The sequence below is a fragment of the Schistocerca serialis genome, chromosome 2 (genome assembly GCF_023864345.2).
Source record: "Schistocerca serialis cubense isolate TAMUIC-IGC-003099 chromosome 2, iqSchSeri2.2, whole genome shotgun sequence".
Taxonomy (NCBI): Eukaryota; Metazoa; Arthropoda; class Insecta; order Orthoptera; family Acrididae; genus Schistocerca; species Schistocerca serialis.
The window spans coordinates 838,713,635-838,735,763 of record NC_064639.1 but is presented as its reverse complement, the minus strand read 5'-3'; the positions used below and the strand labels follow the sequence as shown (position 1 = coordinate 838,735,763).

Genomic DNA, 22,129 nt, shown 5'->3' with positions numbered 1-22,129 from the left:
AGTGTTCCCCACAGGTAAAAGTCCACAGGAATTAGGTCTGGGGAACGTGGTGGATACTCCACAGCACCTCTACGGCCTATCCATCTTCCTAGTAGATTTTCGTCGAGATACGCCCTAACACAATCCGTCTCCATACAAGTCTCGGATGGCAGGTAAAATGGATGTCTAAAGCTTCTGAAGGTACACCTCACTGGTAGCTGTGCCGTCAAAGAAGAATGGCCCAATCAAGCCCCAGTAAGACAACCCACACCACACATTTACTCCTGGCAAATACACGACTTTGTCTACATGGACGTTCGGATTTTCGGCGGTCCAGTAGTTGCAATTGTGGTGATTTACTGTACCATTGAGTTTGAACTGTGCCTCATCACACCACACAACCATCTCTGCAAACTCTTCACCGTTGCATAACATGTTATTAAACCACTCGCAGTATTCCATTCTACGATCTGGGTCATCCTCGTTCATTGCGTGTAGCAATCGTGGGATGTAGGAATTCCACTTTGCTGTCTTCAAAATTCGCCGAACACTTGAGCGACTCACTCCAGTTTCACGGGCACACTGTGTCAAAATTCTGTGGTGAGCGAGTGAATTGTTGTAACACACTATGGGAGTTAGCTAGACTTCTTACTGTTACAGGTCGTCCAGATCGTTGTTTGTGTACATCTTTAACACAGCCTTCAGCTTCAAATTTGTCTCGAATGCGACGAATAGTTAAACGTGTCGGTGGCTCTGTTTGATACTCATTTCACCATTGCCGTTGAACCTCATTAATGTTTTCATACTTAAAATACAACTTCATCGAATGTAAGCCTTGCGCCAGCCATGTTTACTAGAGTAACTAGGTGCAACTAAGAACAAAACACTGACTATCTAGCGACTGTCATTTGACAAAACAAAACAAACGCAATACAACGCTTGTGTGGCGATTGCCAGGACTACAAACTATTACACTACCAAAGATGAGACAACTCCGTCAATTAGTTTGCCAGTTATGGACTTTTAAACAGTGTATACATTTTTTTGGACCTTTCTGTACAATGGAGAACTGTCTCTAATCGAATAACAACATTTAGTTTCCATATTCACATTAAAAGTCATAAGAAACTTTAAAAAGTGTCCGAAGTTACCCTCCATTACGGTAACCTCTGATTTAACGCGCGTCCATTTGCGTAAAGAAACTATGTGATTTGCGCGCCAGACGCAGGAAAAATCTGCCGCTGGAGACCACTGTGATCGCAACTCACATCTACATCTACATCTGCATGATTACTCTGCAATTCACATTTAAGTGCTTTGCAGAGGGTTCATCGAACCACAATCATACTATCTCTCACCATTCCACTCCCGAACAGCGCGCGGGAAAAACGAATACCTAAACCTTTCTGTTCGAGCTCTGATTTCTCTTATTTTATTTTGATTATCATTCCTACCTATGAAGGTTGGGCTCAGCAACATATTTTCGCATTCGGAAGAGAAAGTTGGTGACTTAAATTTCGTAAATAGATCTCGCCGCGACGAAAAACGTCTTCGCTTTAATGACTTCCATCCCAACTCGCGTATCATATCTGCCACACTCTCTCCCCTATTACGTGATAATACAAAACGAGCTGCCCTTTTTTGCAGCCTTTCGATGTCCTCCGTCAATCCCACCTGGTAAGGATCCCACACCACGCAGCAATATTCTAACAGAGGACGAACGAGTGTAGTGTAAGCTGTCTCTTTAGTGGACTTGTTGCATCTTCTAAGTGTCCTGCCAATGAAACGCAACCTTTGGCTTGCCTTCCCCACAATATTATCTATGTGGCCTTTCCAACTGAAATTGTTCGTAATTTTTACACCCAGGTACTTAGCTGAATTGACAGCCTTGAGAATTGTACTATTTATCGAGTAATCGAATTCCAACGGATTTCTTTTGGAACTCTTGTGGATCACCTCACACTTTTCGTTATTTAGCATCAACTGCCACCTGCCACACCATACTGCAATCTTTTCTAAATCGCTTTGCAACTGATACTGGTCTTCGGATGACCTTACTAGACGGTAAATTACAGCATCATCTGCGAACAACCTAAGAAAAAGGCTCAGATTGTCACCCAGGTCATTTATATGGATCAGGAACAGCAGAGGCCCCAGGACGCTTCCCTGGGGAACACCTGATATCACGTCAGTTTTACTCGATGATTTGCCGTCTATCACTACGAACTGCGACTTTCCTGACAGGAAATCACGAATCCAGTCGCCCAACTGAGACGATACCCCATAGGCCCGCAGCTTGATTAGAAGTCGCTTGAGTCGAAAGCTTTCCGGAAATCTAGAAATACGGAATCAACTTGAGATCCCCTGTCGATAGCGGCCATTACTTCGTGCGAATAAAGAGCTAGCTGCGTTGCACAAGAACGATGTTTTCTGAAACCATGGTGGATGAGAAACAAGTTCAATGAGACGTAGCAGGTCGATTCTGAGTGGGCAACCACGTCAGGCGTGATTCGCGATGAGTAAGAGCATCTGACAATGACGATAGCAGAGGCAGACACTGAAAGCTTGATTTTACAAACAAATGTGACGCTGCTAGACAACAGAAAAGCATTTATCGAAACTGAAATACAGATATGGGCATCATGCGCGGAGTGTATGTGTCCGCGCGGAGCGACGGGGCGGATGTTTTCGGCGCGGCCCGTAGCGCCGCTGCTGCGGCTGCCCCTGCCCCCCCGCCACGCCGCTGTGGTCGGCGGCCGGCCGGCAGGGCGGAGCCACCGGCGCCTGCCGAGCGCTCGGCAGCCGCAGGTAGCCGCGCGGCGCGCGGAACGCGGTCAGTTGGTGCGCCGCCGCCGACGCCGCAGCAGCACGGACAGTGTAGTGGCCTGCGCGCCCGCCGCCTGTGAGCCAGTGACCGTGCCCCTAGCCTAGCGCCCCGTGCCGCGAGTGCCCCTGGAGCCGCCTTGGCCCGCCTGCATGCCGACGCCGCGCCGCAGGTGAGTGCGCGCCCGGACCGGCCGGGCGCCATGTTACCGCCCGCCATCTTGCACAGTAGCCTGCCCTCTGTTTACGTCGTCACGGTCGCGTCGCTCGAGCTCTTATCACGCGGAGGCTCTGGTCGTTCACCACTACAGGTGGCAAACTTCTTGCGACAGGTCGCAAATTCCACCCAACACCTGCGTTCTTCTGATAAAAGTGTTCCAGTCGTACGAAATATCTGCGTCGTCATACTGTCCTCAACGCTACATCAGTGATTAAACGTCATTGACGCTGAATATACACGTCATGAATATTCTCGATGCATGAATTTACCGGGCCCGACGATTGTAGCAGCCATTTGGATCGAATGTCAAGTCTGTGGGAACCACATGCACTGCTCCACACCAAATACGTTCATACCATGGTGTGCCGATGCGTGAGTCTACAGGGATGCCAGGCAACATCCTTTGTCTACAATTGGGGAAGTATTTTCGTAGGAATACTAAACGTCTCATCAACGTTGTTTACACATGGAAATGTAACTCAAAAAAATGGCTCTGAGCACTATGGGACTTAACAGCTATGGTCATCAGTCCCCTAGAACTTAGAACTACTTAAACCTAACTAACCTAAGGACAGCACACAGCACCCAGTCATCACGAGGTAGAGAAAATCTCTGGCCCCGCCGGGAATCGAACCCGGGAGAAATGTAACTCAGTCGGGCAATGACAGAGCAGGAATCACTCGTGGCACCTGTTGAAGGAACTACATCAGCGTTTTCCGACAGTGTTGTAGGTAAATGAGAGTTGTTATTTGGCTCCATACGAAGCTGTGGTTCGAGAAGGGTAGGAACCAACAGCCATCCTGTCTGAGCGGTATTTTTTACACTCCATTAGGCGAACTATAGGTTACTGCTGCATCATCTCTAGCCACCTGGTTAACATTTCCAGAATGACCCCCTCCGTGCCAACCAGCATGTGGTGCGAGAAAACATCGATCGTGTGAAAACCAACTCACCTTTTTCTCACATGACATAATAACAACTTTGGATCAAGGCGATCAGGTAGGTACGGTATTTCTTGATTTCCGGAAAGCATTTGACACAGTACCACACCTACGCCTATTATCAACAGTACGCTACGATCATATGGGGTATCAGAATAACTATACGACTGGAGTGAGGAGTTTTTGGTAGGGAGGACACAGCATGTTATCTTGGATGGAGAGTCGTGATCAGATGTAGACTTAGTTTTGGGTGTGCTCCAGGGAAATGTGTTGGGGCCCGTGTTGTTCAAGCTGTATTTTAATGATCTCGCGATAATGCAGTTATCTATAATGATGTACTGTCTGAAAGTAACTGCATAAATATGATATTTCAAAGACGTCCAGAAATTGGCAACTCGCGTTAAATGTTCAGAAATGCAAAACTGTGCACTTCACAAAACGAAAAAACGTAATATCCTGTGACTATAGTATCCAAAGAGTCACTGTTGAAATCGGCCAACTTATACTAATACCTGGGCATAACACTTCGCAGCGCTGTGAAATGGAATTATCACATAAGCTCAGCCGTGGGTAGAATACTGAGGAAGTACAGTATATCTACAAAGGAGATTGCTTACAAAGCACTCGTACGATGCATCCTAGAATATTGCTCAAGTGTGTGGGACCTGTACGAAACAGCACTAGCAGGGGATATTGAAAATATACGGAGAACTGCAGCACGAATGGCCACAGGTTGTGTGACCCACAGGATAATGTCACAAAGATGTTGTAAGAACTGGAGGACTCTTGCAGATAAATGGAAACTATCTGGAGACAATCTGCTAACAAAGTTTCAAGAACCGGCTTTAAATGATGACTGTAGGAATGTACTACAATCCCCTACTATCGCTCATATACGGATCATGAGAACAAAATTAGAATAATTACAGTACGCACAGAAGCTTTCAAACAATCATTCTTCCTGCACCCATACATTGATGAAACGATAATGGGACATACCCTCTGCTATGCAAGTCACAATGGTTCGCAGAGTACGGATGTAGATGTAGCCCAGCTACTAAAACATGTCACAACAAGTTGTAACTTTGATGCGAAAATTGCGGATTTACAACCGTGAAAGCTAGAGTTTACTTCGTGCATTGCGCTACAAATTTCGTTTTCTGCAAGCAGACCTGACAATAAAGAATCGCATTTCAGCATGCTGACGCAGCTCGCGTGTGTAATTTCTACCTGCTTCACTTAGACTGGTCTGAAATAACATAGGCCATTTAAGCACTTAGTCAATCGTGTATGTTTCCTTCAGCTGGGCTTCTCAGTATTTATATTGCACGCTGGAAGAATGTTCTACATTTTTACACCTCTCAGAGTGCCTAACTAGGTACGAACATCTCGAGTCCTATAAACACACTTTGAAGGAAAAAATTCTTGAGTTTGTATTCAGGAAAAAATTATGCTAACAATGTCAGAATCTATCTTCTCTACTGTCAATGTCATGCATTTATCATATTCTTCCAAACCACTACACGGATGTTGGTATGTCATGTCCAATTACTGCCAGAAAGCGAGTTAGTTTGTTCAGTGCCAAGATTAAGAACGCCAAAATACCTCAAACACGGTTTTACTTAAATCGTTACAAAATATCTATTGTTCTACCCAAAACTGTGCGACAACGAAAGCCGTCATGGTGCCAGCATTGTTGTCAGCACGGCAAGCGCTGATCATAAACTCCATTCAGAGCGTCTCGTCTTGCTCCTCAGTGTCTCACTGAGCTCTGTGTGCGCCTCAAGTCTAAATACGTGTAGAAAACTACGGCTTTACTGCCCAGGAAACAAGTGTCAGAATAGTAGAACGATATTAATGCTTCTTAATGACGTTCTTGTAAGAAACTACTGGAAAACCTTTGTAAATGTCGGCAGCAGTCTAGGATGAAATCAAAGCCCTCCTTTTACTAGTCAACATGCGTTCGTATTTCATCTGTTTCCGCATAATGACCTTCATCCTGAAAAGGGTTTTCTCGATTCCTTCCTTTACTTCTGGCAGGTACCACAAAGTGATGCCTCAGTAAGCATAAGGCATTTAGCGAAATGGTTCGCTTAGAGGCCACTATAGGTTCTGACTAACAGCTTCGATGCATCTGATCGGCAGTTGATGGACAAAATATCGGCGGCTTCCGTTCACCCCTGGTACACAAACATGGAGATCTTTCTGGGACAACGCGATCTTTTCTTTAACAGTCTACATAGATTCCGAAAGCTTCCATCATAGAGACTCAACTATCGGTGACATTGTTCCAATACTTTGTCCTGGTAATCATAGACAGAGGTAAGCAAATGCACTCACTACTTAAGTTTCGAAAGACTATATATTCTGCGACTCACTGTCACCATTTTAGGAAGAGTTTTATGGGTTACTCCTCCAGAGCTAATAACATATTGACAACCAGTGCACTGCATATTATTCAAGTTGGCTAGGCAATAATAAACTATTTCGAACTATCGGATTATAGGAGGCCGTGAACTTGGAACATTATGTTACTAACGTAACAAATTTGGCATATAGCGTGGTTGGCCACGAGGTAATGTTCTACTAAAAAAATATTTTGAATATATACAACTGGATACTGAAGAAGCTATCACCCTGGTTCACAGAATGGCAGCTACGACTAAAAACAGAGAAATATATTTTGATTCACTTCAGAAGAAGGAAACATGCGAATAAGCCGTCTCATACAATTATAAACTGGGAATATTCGAACTGTGTTGTAATAACCATTAGGAGGAGCACGAGAGTTTGAGGGCTAGATGAAGTAAGCATCCGTTCATTGGCTGAGTATTGGACGACTGCTACAGAAGATATTGCTTGTAGAACACTGGCAAACTCTGGATTGGACTTGATGTGATTTTAGGTCCTTATTCCCGACATTTCTATACAGATGGAGCGTATCAAACGCATATCTTTTTGGAGTAACAGACAGTTTCTTGCGAATACAGACAAACGGAGAGTCTGACTTGCGACGTCTTCGGGCCTGGTGATCAGCCGCTACGAAAGAAAAAAAAAATAGCTGAGTAAAAGTTTCATAGCTCGAATCTGAGAGATTTCATGTGATGTCCGCCCAGAACTGCAGAAGAAAAGCGACGAAAAAACAGATGGAAAAAAATTTTGGTCTGATGGTAAAGCGGGTGCCTAGAAACCGAGAGGCTGCAGGATCGAATCCCTGTCAGACCATGGAAATTTTCAGTCTACCTGTAATCTAGCGTTCACCTACGTGCGATGTGAGGAGTCGAGAGGAACGACACGTAGTTCAGATCCCATGTTAAACTGTAGGTCTCCTTTCCTCAGTTGGATGACTGTAGTAGACCAGGAATACGAAAGTCGCCGAAGTGACGTCCAATTGAAAGACCTACACCCGAGTATTAAGCCATGTAGCAATTATTATTACTGAGGTGATGATAACTCTGAATTTTCAGACGCAAAATAAATGAGGAGACTATCCAAATAAAAAATTTCGAGGCCTGATTTTCAGTGAGCATTACAGGAATATTCTGGATTTTCCTACGCACAGTTCCTGTAGGATCATGAATAAAATATTAGTTACTGATCTAACAGGGCTTAAATGCACTCATTTTTTCCCAATGAAGTACGTTTCCAGGGAAGGAGAAAATCTTAATATTATAGTGCCTTGATAAGTAATCTCTGCCACGCACACCTGTAGAAACGCGACAGGTGTGTCACATGTTGGAATAGCGCCTGGAATCCGAACGCTTGTCTTGAAGCTATCTGCTGTTTACAGTCGGAGTGAGGGAGATAGATCATAAGGTAGCAATAAGTAATTTTATTGAATGGCTAATATACTGAGAAGTTCATTGAAGAAACATAACATTTGGGAGCTTTCAAGAACAAAATCTGAGGTGCGGTAGTATAACATGAGCACTGAGCAGTACACAGAATGGTCAAATATTCTATTTTTAAAGAGAAAGACTGAACTTCTTGGGGTTGAAATATCAGAAATGATATGTGTTAATAATGCATTTCTTAGGCTTCACAGTTCGAACTAAACAGCAATGTGCTTTACCAGACATAATTCTACTCCCCTGACGTAAACAACTGTTCGCCAAACTGTTTATACAGGAACCTGCACTTAAAAGGAGAATCCGAAACACTATGCAACTTGGCATTTTCACATTCACAGGAGTTGCAATACACGTATACAAGGAAGAAGCTCTAAAGCCGGCCAGACATGGAACCTGCACGGTTTTAGTTTATCGAAGAGTCACCAATCAGTTACGAAGCCACACAAATATAGCAACGATAAAACTACTTTTACACTAATCGCCTACATATCTTTGTCGTTTAATATTGCAGTGTGAACTAGAGTAATCTCCTCCTTATCGTCTACCTCAAAACGCACGGAAGAGCACACAAGGTGAAAACGCTCACGACAGAGGCACCGAATGGTGGTTGTCGTCGGGTGTCGCTTCCCGCTTTCAGTCCTATTTACAGATGGTGCACGGATCAAACGATTGTCAACACACTTCTGTAAACTTCCGAATTTCTCTAATTATAGCTCTGAGAAAGTAATGTGTTTGTTGCTTCTGAATGTGGGCTGTCGAAATTACTAGAGTAAGAGTTTCAACCATATAGAACACCCATAGCATAGAGTTCTCCAGTGGAATTTGTAGAGCACTTCTGTGACGTTTTCGGACTGATTAAAGACACCAGAAACGAAGCGAACAACTCTTATTTGAATCTTCTCCTCCTCTTATCAGGAAATAAAACTACGTAACATTCACAAATTCAAGGACTATTCGTAATTGACTTCCTTTTTGGGTGAATTACATGTTTGTGGTAAATCTTAAGTATTGCATCTGCCTTCCCAGTGGGCATTCTTACGTTGTCGTTGGACCTTAAATCATTCGCGACAGATACTCCAAGATGTTTGGCACTTGTAACTGATCAGCTGTCGCGTAGTCGAACGACATCAGATCATTTCCTCTGCTTACGCACCTTATACTACGTTCATTTATATTAACAATCGGCTTCCAGTTTTTGCTGCATGCATTGATCATCTTCGAGTCTTCCTGGTTTTTGTGCCAGTTTTCTGACTAAGGGAAGCCACCTTACACAACAAAGTCGCCTGCGAACATTTTCAGAAAACAGAGAGCGTTGACTGCCTGTCCATTTGCATCAACAATACTAGCGATTCACCCCAGTATCTACGACTTGACGACTTGTGTGGCGTAATGGTAATAAACTGTATACACAAACCTTCCTTGTGAGTCAGTCTGTCTGGTAGTGAAAACTGCATCAAAATCGCTGCAATAGTTCCTGGGATTGGCCTTCCCACACGGATAGAGAAACGGTGCAGCGGACTTTTATTTATAATATGTATAGAAACTGTGAAGTGCAACGGACCCTGTCACACTTACCTGAGGTACGTTGCACGCTATTTTCGCTTGATGGTATCTTTTCATTAAGAAGAACGTACTGCGTTTTGTCCGGCAGAAAGTCTTCAATCCAGTCGCAAATCTGTTCCAAGTATACATTTTATTTTGGCAAGTGCTGGTGTTAAAGTACATCTAATGCTTCCGGGAAGTCAAGAAACAAATGTACGAAACTTGATACCGATATACAGGGTGGTCGGAAGTTCCCGTTACAGACTTCTAGTACATCTAAAGGGGAGTGGGTACATCGTATTTTGAATAGGAACCCTAGGCGCGAGCGTCTGTAAATGTACGTATACACGGGGTGATTCCGTGACGATGTTACAGACGTTCTAGGATGATGGAGAACGATAAATGTATTAATCTTAAGTAAAGATCCCTGTACCGGAAACGAACGAGTCGAAAGTTATAAACGAAGACCGTTCTGATACCTCTGACAGTTGAATAGATGTACCCGGTTCTTGTGTTGCGAAGAGTGTAGGGCTGGTAACTTTCAGTGGTGGTAGTGTGGACAAAAACGAGAAAAAAATGTCCAACAAACGTGGGCTCTAAAGTGTGTACCTTGACAGCTATGAACACTTGCTCAGTAGAGGAGATGTGTTGCACATTAGCGAAGATGAACGAATGGTCATAGCTCCTCAGGTATGCCATTTAGAGCCCACGTTTATTGGACATTTTTTCCCGTTTTTGTCCACACTACCACCAATCAAAGTTACCAGCCCTACACTCTTCGTAACACAAGAACCGGTACATGTATTCAACTGTCAGAGGTATCAGAACGGTTTTCGTTTATAACTTTCGACTCGTTCGTTTCCGGTACAGGGATCCTTACTTCAAATTAGTACATTTATCGCTCTCCATCATCCTAGAAAGTATGTAACATCATCACGGAATCAACCCGTGTATACGTACATTTACAGACGCCCGCGCCTATAACTTTGACGCTAACGTCGGATGACGTTTCCGGACATGGGTTCCTATTCAAAATACGATGAACTCACTCCCCTCTACAAGTCATAGAAGTCTGTAACGGGAATTTCCGACCACCCTGTGTATATATCGAGTGTCCCTCCTAAAAGTCGTCAGGCGCTTTTCTTCCGGTCTTACAGCAGATACTTGCAAATTCGTCTTTGCAATGTGTAGCTGGAGTCATCTCGAGGAAATGACGCTCATCATGTCTTACTTTCGACGCCCAGCGTCGATGGAAACCGTTGGTTTGTTTCTCGTTACAAACGAAATGATTTTTAAAGGGGAATTTTGTCTGCCCATCGATAGCGCGGTCCCACATTGGTCTAGTGCGATATTCGTTTTACCGATATGTACCGATAGGGACAGTAAAATACGAAGAAAAAGCAGAACGCCAGAAGCGACAGCACTGGCCAGACCAGTGCTGTCTATCTCCATGCAGTAACAGTCTTCTCAGTCGTAGCTGTAGCACTCGTTATTGTTCGTATTTTACTGCCCCTGTGAAATAAATAACGATGACACAAATATCGCACTAATTTGTTACCGCTCTAACGAATGGGCACGTAAAATTCGGCTTTTTTTTTTTTTTTAAATTTACGGATAACGCGATAACAAACCAACGCTTTCTGTCGACACTAACCGTTCCATGAGAGGCAAGATGAGCTGTATTTGTTTGAGCTAACTCCAGTTACACATTGCAAAGACGAAACTGCAAATATTTACCGAACACCAAGGAAAATGCACCCGACGACTCTTAGCAATAAGGTAAGATGAATGGGAAAGCCGGCCGTTGTGGCCAAGCGGTTCTAGGCGCTTGAGTCCGGAGCCGCGCGACTGCTACGGTCGCAGGTTCGAATCCTGCCTCGGGCATGGATGTGTGTGACGTCCTTAGATTAGTTTGGTTTAATTAGTTGGTTGGTTGGTTGGTTGTTTGGGGAAGGAGACCAGACAGCGTGGTCATCGGTCTCATCGGATTAGGGAAGGAAGTCGGCCGTGCCCTTTCAGAGGAACCATCCCGGCATTTGCCTGGAGTGATTTAGGGAAATCACGGAAAACCTAAATCAGGATGGCGGGACGCGGGATTGAACCGTCGTCCTCCCGAATGCGAGTCCAGTGTCTAACCACTGCGCCACCTCGCTCGCTGTTTCATTAGTTCTAAGTTCTACGGGACTGATGACCTTAGGTGTTAAATCCCATAGTGCTCAGAACCATTTTAACAATTTTTTTTTTTAATGGGAAAGACCTAGACAGAAATACTACGCCAGGTGACATCCCACGTGCAAGGCAAAGAAATAAGTAAGTCCAGAGCATTAACTAACACCAGCTTTGTTCATCTATCGTACGATGGACGCCATGTGATGGAAGGCGCGCGCAGTAACCTTTGAACTCGCGAGTTCGTGCTTCGCCACTAATGCAAAATCGTGACGCCCATAACCCGCCAAGTTGCAGCATAGTGTGTGGTTGATGACCCTCCCACTTGCGCTAGTGTGGATGCCGCAGCGCTGCATACGCAGTGGACAAGGTTCTGCTTGGGCTAGTTTGCTTTTGCCTTCTTTGATCTTCACGCCTAGCTCTCTACACCTGTGAAGTCCCTACTGTTCGTCGTGGAAATTGGAATAACTTGCTTCTTAATGTCAATAATGTTTGTTGTTCAGAGACGTACTCACACTACTTTCCTGCAATACAATTTTCTTCTTGTTAAAAGTTTTTTCGCAGCGCGATGAGATTTTTTTTGTACCCTCGTTATGGAATGTTGCAAGTTCATAGTCATGTATTCATAAGTTTCATCGACATGAAACGTTTGTCTTCTTTAATAGCCAGATCAACGATTTCCAACATTTCTTAGTTCACTTGAGATACTCGACTGTTTCGCTCTTCATCACGAAACTTCCGCCGGCCGAAGTGGCCGTGCGGTTAAAGGCGCTGCAGTCTGGAACCTCAGGACCGCTACGGTCGCAGGTTCGAATCCTGCCTCGGGCAGGGATGTTTGTGATGTCCTTAGGTTAGTTAGGTTTAACTAGTTCTAAGTTCTAGGGGACTAATGACCTCAGCAGTTGAGTCCCATAGTGCTCAGAACCATTTGAACCATTTCTTTGAACGAAACTTCCCACCCACATATTAATCCTTTATTCGTTTCTTACTCCCTTCCCGTTAACCTCGAAAAAATCAGCGGTGAATAGCAGCTATTCTCACTGGCGGCCAGTTAGAATCTGCTGATCTCCGTGAGCAACTGTCGTCACTCGCAATTAGGTCGCAACTGAATGTAAATGACTTACGTTGTCATATCAAACAGTTGCTGGTTGACGCATGCGCAGAATTTCAGCCACACCTTATAGGTACCAAGGTACACTGTGGGAACTTAATTACCTGGCGACGTGCGATAGTCTTCCACAGTCTGAATGTGTCTCTGGGTTCCGAACTGTAAAAACGGAACCCTTACGGGATGACTTTGTTGTCCGTCTGTCTGTCTGTCTGCCCGACTATTGAAAGCCGTTTTTCTCAGGAACGGATAGAAGTATCAAGTTGAAATTTATGTCCCATGTTGGAGTGTACGGCCCTTGGCGATGCAAAAATGTTAAGCTTCTACGTCAACGTAGTCGAAAGATATGTGAATTTGTTATTATATCACACGAAAAAATATTTCTTTTGACATTTGTCAGCTGACTTCAGACTTTAAATTAAACATTCTCGAAAGTCTTGGAGTCGCTGGGACGGCTATCCTGCCAGTATCAATGTCGATAACAGGGAGATCCTTGATTTCCGGAATCGATGACCTATCTATGTACATAATTAAGTTTGTACGAACGAATAGGTGGAAAGAATACATTGAAAGCTTCTATGAGGGTGAAGATTTGTCTGATGTAATAGAAGAAGAAACAGGAGTCGATTTAGAAGAGATAGAGGATCCTGTATTAGAATCGGAATTTAAAAGAGCTTTGGAGGACTTACGGTCAAATAAGGCAGAAGGGATGGATAACATTCCATCAGAATTTCTAAAATCATTGCGGGAAGTGGCAACAAAACGACTATTCACGTTGGTGTGTAGAATATATGAGTGTGGCGATATACCATCTGACTTTCGGAAAAGCATCATCCACACAATTCCGAAGACGGCAAGAGCTGACAAGTGCGAGAATTATCGCACAATCAGCTTAACAGCTCATGCATCGAAGCTGCTTACAAGAATAATATACAGAAGACTGGAAAAGAAAATTGAGAATGCGCTAGGTGACGATCAGTTTGGCTTTAGGAAAAGTAAAGGGACGAGAGAGGTAATTCTGACGTTACGGCTAATAATGGAAGCAAGGCTAAAGAAAAATCAAGACACTTTCATAGGATTTGTCGACCTGGAAAAAGCGTTCGACAATATAAAATGGTGCAAACTGTTCGAGATTCTGAAAAAAGTAGGGGTAAGCTATAGGGAGAGACGGGTCATATACAATATGTACAACAACCAAGAGGGAATAATAAGAGTGGACGATCAAGAACGAATTGCTCGTATTAAGAAGGGTGTAAGACAAGGCTGTAGCCTTTCGCCCCTACTCTTCAATCTGTACATCGAGGAAGCAATGATGGAAATAAAAGAAAGGTTCAGGAGTGGAATTAAAATACAAGGTGAAAGGATATCAATGATACGATTCGCTGATGACATTGCTATCCTGAGTGAAAGTGAAGAAGAATTAAATGATCTGCTGAACGAAATGAACAGTCTAATGAGGACACAGTATGGGTTGAGAGTAAATCGGAGAAAGACGAAGGTAATGAGAAGTAGTAGAAATGAGAACAGCGAGAAACTTAACATCAGGATTGATGGTCACGAAGTCAATGAAGTTAAGGAATTCTGCTACCTAGGCAGTAAAATAACCAATGACGGACGGAGCAAGGAGGACATCAAAAGCAGACTCGCTATGGCAAAAAAGGCATTTCTGGCCAAGAGAAGTCTACTAATATCAAATACCGGCCTTAATTTGAGGAAGAAATTTCTGAGGATGTACGTCTGGAGTACAGCATTGTATGGTAGTGAAACATGGACTGTGGGAAAACCGGAACAGAAGAGAATCGAAGCATTTGAGATGTGGTTCTATAGACGAATTTTGGAAATTAGGTGAACTGATAAGGTAAGGAATGAGGAGGTTCTACGCAGAATCGGAGAGGAAAGGAATATGTGGAAATCACTGATAAGGAGAAGGGACAGGACATCTGCTAAGACATGAGGGAATGACTTCCATGGTACTAGAGGGAGCTGTAGAGGGCAAAAACTGTAGAGGAAGACAGAGATTGGAATACGTCAAGCAAATAATTGAGGACGTAGGTTGCAAGTGCTACTCGCTACTCTGAGATGAAGAGGTTGGCACAGGAAAGGAATTCGTGGCGGGCCGCATCAAACCAGCCAGTAGACTGATGCCAAAAAAACACTGCTGACCCATTTTGACATTTTGTCTCTTCTGTATGTATCAGTAGTTGAGTGAGTGGTGCATAAAAAAATTGTTCTAAGCCGTTTTGCAATGACAGAGTTCTGCTGTTTGCCATTGTAACAAATCTTTTACAACCTCACACTGTTTTAAAATTATACTTTTACAAATATTTCGATCCAACCATTTTGCTTGCACCCTTTCACTATGCGGTAAAGATTGTCAGCTGTTCAAAAGATGGCTCTGAGCACTTTGGGACTTAACATCTGAGGTCATCAGTCCCTTAGAACTTAGAACTACTTAAACCTAACTAACCTAAGGACATCACACACATCCATGCCCGATGCAGGATTCGAACCTGCGACCGTAGCGGTCCCGCGGTTCCAGATTGTAGCCCCTAGAACCGCTCGGCCACACCGGCCGGCTGTCAGCTGTTGTTACAACTGTCTACTTCAGCAAATGGTGCAGGTAACGTGCGTATTTGGTAAAGCAAAATTTTGAAACTCCCATGGCCGACGAAATTCTGTAAAGACGACAAACCCATTTGTGCTTGTCGTTAATGACAAATCGACAGACACCTTTAAGCTGCATCTTGTAATGTTAGTTTGATTAGAAAAAGAGAAATGGATTTGAAGGTAGTTAACAGGAGAAAATTTTACGAGATATACGCGTTGAGATTTAAGACACCACTGTCCTTGAACGATGGATGTCAAAAATAGGCAACACAAAATAAAATTTCTCCATGTTGCTTTGAGCTGCCGTTTGGCGGTAGTAGGCCATCTCACTCACGCAAATCTTGATTTATAGATTGCATTGTACCGTTACATCATCAAAGAACAGACTGGTGTGGAACGGAATACGTAATCATGACAGTGCGGAAATTGAAATGAGGATGGGTGAGTCGTGTAGCTAGTTGAATGGATTTTAGATAAACCAAGGAAGTTCTCTGTTGGAATCCAAAAGATAAGAAAAAAACCGAGGGTACAACCTAATGGAAGGTGGGTAGATGATGCCAGAAAAAATGCAGAAGAAGCGTGGACGCGTGTGACTACATTATAGAATGCATGGAGAAATGTCGCGGGGCCTTTACATAACAGTGAATTTCAAATGATTGTCGACGAAAATGGCGATGGTGACGACAATTGTTAGGTTAATGGATCCACTGAAAGTGTAACAATGACTTTGCTTGTATTCATCTATGAACCAATTAGCTGGCTGGTTCCCCATCTCCGTAGGATCACAATACTGAAGCATTTAAAGTACCAACACACACACAGAGGCATGATTCACAGGCAGATTGTGCATCAGAGTTGCCCTTCTTAAGGCAACCTGCGATTACGGGGGCAGTAACATCCTCTGGCGGCAGAATTAAGATAAAATAATTACCAAATTACAGATCTCTGGTTTCCCGTCGTTAGCGAAACCTGCCGCTGAGGAGAAAAAAGCTGAAGAAAATGAACCAGTTCTCTGAACCAATTAATGGTTGTGTATAGTTCTTACATTTTCTGTGAAATTTAGTTTTTTGAAGTGTTTCGATGCTCAACCTATTCTACAGATCTGATGTTTCTCTATACTTTCGCTGCAACTTTTTGCTGTATTTGGAATACCGTAACAGTTCCTCTAACAGTTTGTATGCTCTGTCAGAGTGAACGTGTGTAATTGTAGTGTTTAAAGTCATTGTGAGCAGAGAATCTGAACAAACCCAGGGCGAGAACACCGCTTATATAAATATAGAATGCGTAGTAACTGTTGAAGAAATGCAATGAAAAGTTCAACTGTTCAGTTTTGTTCGCATTGAAAAGTAATATCTTCTGTCTTCTTTTCCCTTCTAACATTATCGTTTTCTGTAGCGAATTTTGCTGCTCAAAACAGGTCTGAAATAACTAAACGTTAATTCAAATTTAAAGGCACGAATATCGTTCAGATTTAATTTTGGCCAGTGCTGTATGTATCATAATTTTCAGTTTATCGAATTCTGAGAATTCCCAGCCAAACAAACATTTCATAGGCGATTTATCGCTAATATTTTTCTTTAACTCGTGTCTCATATTAGTAGTGATCGCCTGAGGCATTTAAAAAACTTAAATTTTAATTTAGGTCTGAAAGATTACTTTTCTGCTTCTATAATCTTCATATTTTTCTGTAGAAATTTCTCTACGATGTGTTTTTCTTCTTGCAGTAACCTATTCTTTTCGCATGAAATACGTGACGCGGATACCACGAAAACATTTCCGTGGCGCCATTGCTACAGTTAAACAGACGTAACATCCGATGATGGTTTCTAGAAGGTGAAACGGACTTTGTAACTCGGGAACTCACGCTCACAGCACCCGAAGAAGACAGCGATATAGTTCGGCTCGGAAATTTTGTGCAGAAGAATGGAATCAACACCCGGGTTCGGCATACTTAACTATATCCAACACACAATTTCATATGTTTAAGTAAAAGGACGGAAGTCTTTGCTATTAATCTGTAAAAAATGAAAAAAAACCATCTTGTTAATCGTGTCTTTTATTTATAGTGTTTTGGAATAAAAATGAAATTAGTGACTGAAGGCGGTTTGGTTTCTTTTGCATTTTCTGGAAATTTTTGTTTAAGACGTAGCTTTTCATTTTAGCGTACAGATCCACCATGAAATTCTGGATGTATATAGACCAAACACAATTGATGTTCTAGCACACTTTCAAACTTGCCCGGATAACACAACACTGTCAACAACAATACTCAAGAGGTTCCAGTTTTCCCATTAATACGTTGTCCTTCTTTTCTCAGATTATTAATTGGGAAATTTCCACTACACTTTTTTTATATTAGATAGGAAAAAAATGGAATGTATGCATCTAGGAAAAAGAATCAAAAGAGAATTTAAATCCAGTACCTGACTTATCTGTGTCAAAGTCAAAGGTCAGGCAAGTAAATTAATTAATTTTTTTTTACGATGTAGCTTTTCATTTCAGCGTACAGATTCACCGTGAAATTCTGGATGTATATAGACCAAACACAATGACGCGCCCGGCCATGGGGCAATGGTGATAGCAGTTTGATCAAGGCCGCAGAAGCGTGGGCGATGCTGATCGGAAAGAAAGATCTTGCGTCAGGCGATTTCTATCTAATCGGCAAGCTGAAAGAACATCTGGGTGGGGGAAGGGGGAGGAGGGATATTTTCCAACGATGAGGACGTTCACACAGCGGTTCTAGAATGGCTCCGTGACCAACGAGCGGATTTCTAACGTCGAGAAATCGAATGACTTTTAGAATTTCCAAAGAAGGAAGGATGTAAAGTTATTGTTAAGTCCCATCTACGATGACGTGACCTGAGACGGAGCACAAGTTCTCCCAGGGTGTGCCTTAGCGATTTAGGGAAACTATTGAAAACCAAAATCTGGATGATCGGACGGGGATTTGAACTTCGTCCTGCCGAATGAGAGTCCAGTGTGTTACTACAGCGCCACCTCGCACGATGCGACGTTCCGACCGTTGTTCACAGAGACTGGGTGGCTATGTTGAAAGTGTGGCGACATGTATCTGTGTCAATTTGAAGTGCTTTGCAGCATAGTTTTTGAAGTCCCCTTGTATTCTTCCCTCCCACACGACTTACGCTTCCTCGACTTCAACAGTTTGCGTACACGATCCATCACCGTTCAGCCAGTACTGTCACTACCATCTCCTTGACCGTCGCCAATAAATGTAATGGCGTCAGAAGATGCCGTCACAGTTGACCGCAAAAGTATTTTCCAAAATCACTTTCCATGCGAGGTATCAACACGTAATACTTTTAATGAAACGTGCCTGTACCTTTTAAAGCCATGCTGATTATTAATCGAAGATCCAACAAGATTAGCAACACAAGAAGACAGCCGTTTCATATGAACAGAGTGAGTGAAAATTTAAAATTCTTTATGTGAACAGCAGACCAACAAACGAAGTGAATATTCCCTCGTGTTAGGTTTCCCTCCTTTCTCCGCAGGATGACCATAGCACATGGTTCAAATGGCTCTAAGCGCTATGGGACTTAACATCTGAGGTCATCAGTACCCTAGAACTTAGAACTACTTAAACCTAACTAACCTAAGGACATCACACGCATCCATGCCCGAGGCAGGATTCGAACCTGCGACCGTAGCAGCAGCGCGGTTCCGGACTGAAGCGCCTAGAACCGCTTGGCCACAGCGGCCGGCACCATAGCACATGCCAAGACTGTACAGAACAACTTTATTATCTATGTGCACTTTTGTTAAATGCTTTTGTATTGCCATTGTAGCTCCAAGTTGAGGTTTACCCCTCGAAATTTGTTGGTTCATTGATGTAAGTGGGTCAGTAAAGTTTTTTACTGGTAACGGCCTCTGATAAACATTTTCGTACGGTTGTACCTAATCATCTCTCCCGCTATGTCCGTGTCACTGGTTTGCTTCGTCGTTTGGTAACTGGTGATGTTTTTGAAGTTAACACAAATAGCACGACCTGCAGGGTGGAGGGGGGGGGGGAGGGGGCGGCGGGGATTGGTAGTCAGGTAGTCAAGGATATGCCGGGGAGTCACGAGACAGACACCGGCGAGATACATTGCCGAGTAGCGCAGCCGTGTGGCGGCTCCGATGGTACAGGCAAGACGTTCGCAGCTCCTCTAACCGGCCACGCACGGCGGGGGGAATGTGTGTCAAGGTGCGTGCGCGCACTTGGACGCGCCTCCTCCCACAACCTGCACATTCCACCGCCAGCATCCGCAGGGGTAGGCGGATCTTTTGTCTGCTAGCCACTCCCCTGACAGAGAGAAATTTCGACCGCTACTAACTAAGCAATAAAATCGCTGTGGCTTCTCAGTCCCAGTCCTACCATTAAAACGCTATTAAAAAGTATAGTATGAGAACTTTCGGTAGTTACTGAAGCCTTATGCTGCAAAACGAATAGATTTAAAGTCCCTGTCCGGCAGTCCTACTTTATTTCACTCGCAAATTATCGCAGATACGAGGGGCCTAAAATAAGTGATGCATCATTTTTTTTAAGCAGCTTGCTTTCATTCGTGATTACAATACACTACTCTTTTGGCTACAAAACTCTACTTTTCAACATAATCTCCGTTCAGTGCGACAGCTTTACGCCACCTTACTGGGAGGGGCTGTATTCCCACATGGTACCACTCTATTGGTCGACGTTGGAGCCAGTACTGCTTCCCGCCGAGTGTATGCTTTATTGGGCCAAACAGATGGAAGTCGGTAGTTGCGAGGTTCAGGCTGTGGGCTGGATGACGAAGGAGAGTGCAGTGAAGTTTTTTGAGATCCTCTCGGGTGCGCAAAAATGAGTGGGGCCTGCGTTGTCATGGAGAAGGAGAAGTTCGTTTGTATTTTTTTTTTGTCGACGAAGAAGCTAAATTTTCTTCAGTTTCCTGAGGGTAGCACAATACAGAGTTGATCGTTGCATCATGAGACACGACGTTAAACAGAATAATCTCTTCAGAGTCCTAGAAGACCGTCGCCATGACTCTACTGGCCAATGATGCGGCTTTGAACATTTTCTTCGGAGGAGAGATGGAGTAGCGCCACTCCGTGGATTGCCGTTTGTTTCCGGTGCGAAGCGACGAACCCATGTTTCATTACCTGTGACGATGGTCGAAAAAATGGTTCAAATGGCTCTAAGCACTATGGGGTTTAATATCTGAGGTCATCAGTCCCCTTTACCTTTAACCCAAATAAATACAGACTCATTTTGATTAATTTTTCTTTTGCTACGAGTATACAAGACAAGAGGAGATGTTGAGTCATAAGCTGATTTACCAATATCTTTACTACCAATTTCAAACATATGATAGGTACGATAGGCAATTACATCTCTATCATTAAAACTTTCACCAGGTACACTAGGAACTCCGGTACCACCTCTTACTATGGCAACGGTGAATCATCCATTTCCATGTGAGAAAGTGTCGTTTATATCCAAGCTAAAATTAAGAGAACATCCAAGAAATACAGAAGGTCCATCGACGAGAGCGTGGGCTGCAACACTCTTCACTGGAATGCGGTTTTTCTTGTCTCCTGATGTTGTTGTAAGTTCAATGTTTTCCGTGGTTTTGTAGACTGTTGTGCGGCTTCGTAAATGTGTGCTTCGTGTGTAGTGTCCCCAAGGATAGACGATTTCCAAATGGTTCAAAGGCTCTGAGCACTATGGGACTTATCTTCTGAGGTCATCAGTCCTCTAGAACTTAGAACTACTTAAACCTAACTAACCTAAGGACATCACACACATCCATGCCCGAGGCAGGATTCGGACCTGCGACCGTAGCGGTCGCGCGGTTCCAGACTGTAGCGCCTAGAACCGCTCGGCCACTCCGGCCGGCAGACGATTTCCAGTGGTTTCTCCTTAGCGTCCATGTTTTGTAAATGTTTCTTATTTCGTTTAACCAGGTGATTTTGTCCTTCTTAGAATGATGTTACGTAATGTTTTGTTGTCTGTTCTCTACGTTTATGCATATATTTTGAAGCGCTTCTTGAGCGTGGTGAACCTATCTTGTAGCGCGTAGAAGACGTATGTTCTTCTAGTCATCAGAATTCCATTACGTTCGGTCACATATTTTTCCAAGAATTTCCGCTCCTGTTTCTAATTTTTCACACTTTAGAGTGACCGTCGACAACTCTAGTTTCTTATCCGTATAGTGCATCGGGTAGAACAACTGTTTGTAATACTTTAAATCGCATCGTGCAATAGTGCTTTTTATAATGGTTGTTCCATGTGTTTTTTATGCCATTTGAAGTTTGATGATGCTTTTCAAATATTTTCGTGTATTGACCTCTAATGGCATTACGGTGACTAGAATTTACCTGATGTAGGATGTCAGTAAAAGTGTTCTATATTTCATGTAAAATGAAACTTAACCGCTGTTTCCATGTAGATCTTACATGTAATACATTTTCTCGGACTACATCTCAAGCCCTGCCTTTGATACTGTCTTGTATATTTTACCTACAACACTTTCTTATGTAGTGTTATTTATGTCATTAGTGAAGACTAAGCATTTAGCACTCACTTTTGCGTCCAGAATTATCTTTGATGTCAATTCTCTTGTAATGTTATTTAGAATTAAATAAATCGTGAAAGGCGACAGACAATCGCCATGTCATTGCGTGCTTTGCTTAGAACGTTATATCATTTCTGTTTTTCGGAATATATACAGTTTTCAACTTAAATTAAATGACAAATTAAATTTCAACCTAAAAAAGTAATATTTTTCTTTAGAGACAATATGTTTGACGATACTTCTAATATTTTCGCATTTAAAGAATGCTGTCTTCGCAATCAAATTAGATATCATTCATATAAATACTAAAATTATACTAAGGTATAAGCTAAAGAAACAAA

At 43.1% G+C, this 22,129-nt stretch overlaps 1 protein-coding gene across 1 annotated transcript in view; it reads left to right on the top strand.

Moving 5' to 3' along the window:
* The first annotated feature begins 2,838 nt into the window (after window positions 1–2,838).
* Window positions 2,839–22,129, top strand: part of LOC126456452 (protein bowel) — a 291,336-nt gene continuing 272,045 nt past the window's right edge. Inside the window, exon 1 of the mRNA XM_050092201.1 lies at window positions 2,839–2,975. The gene's annotated coding sequence lies outside the window, so the exon portion shown is untranslated. The remainder of the gene's footprint in view (window positions 2,976–22,129) is intronic.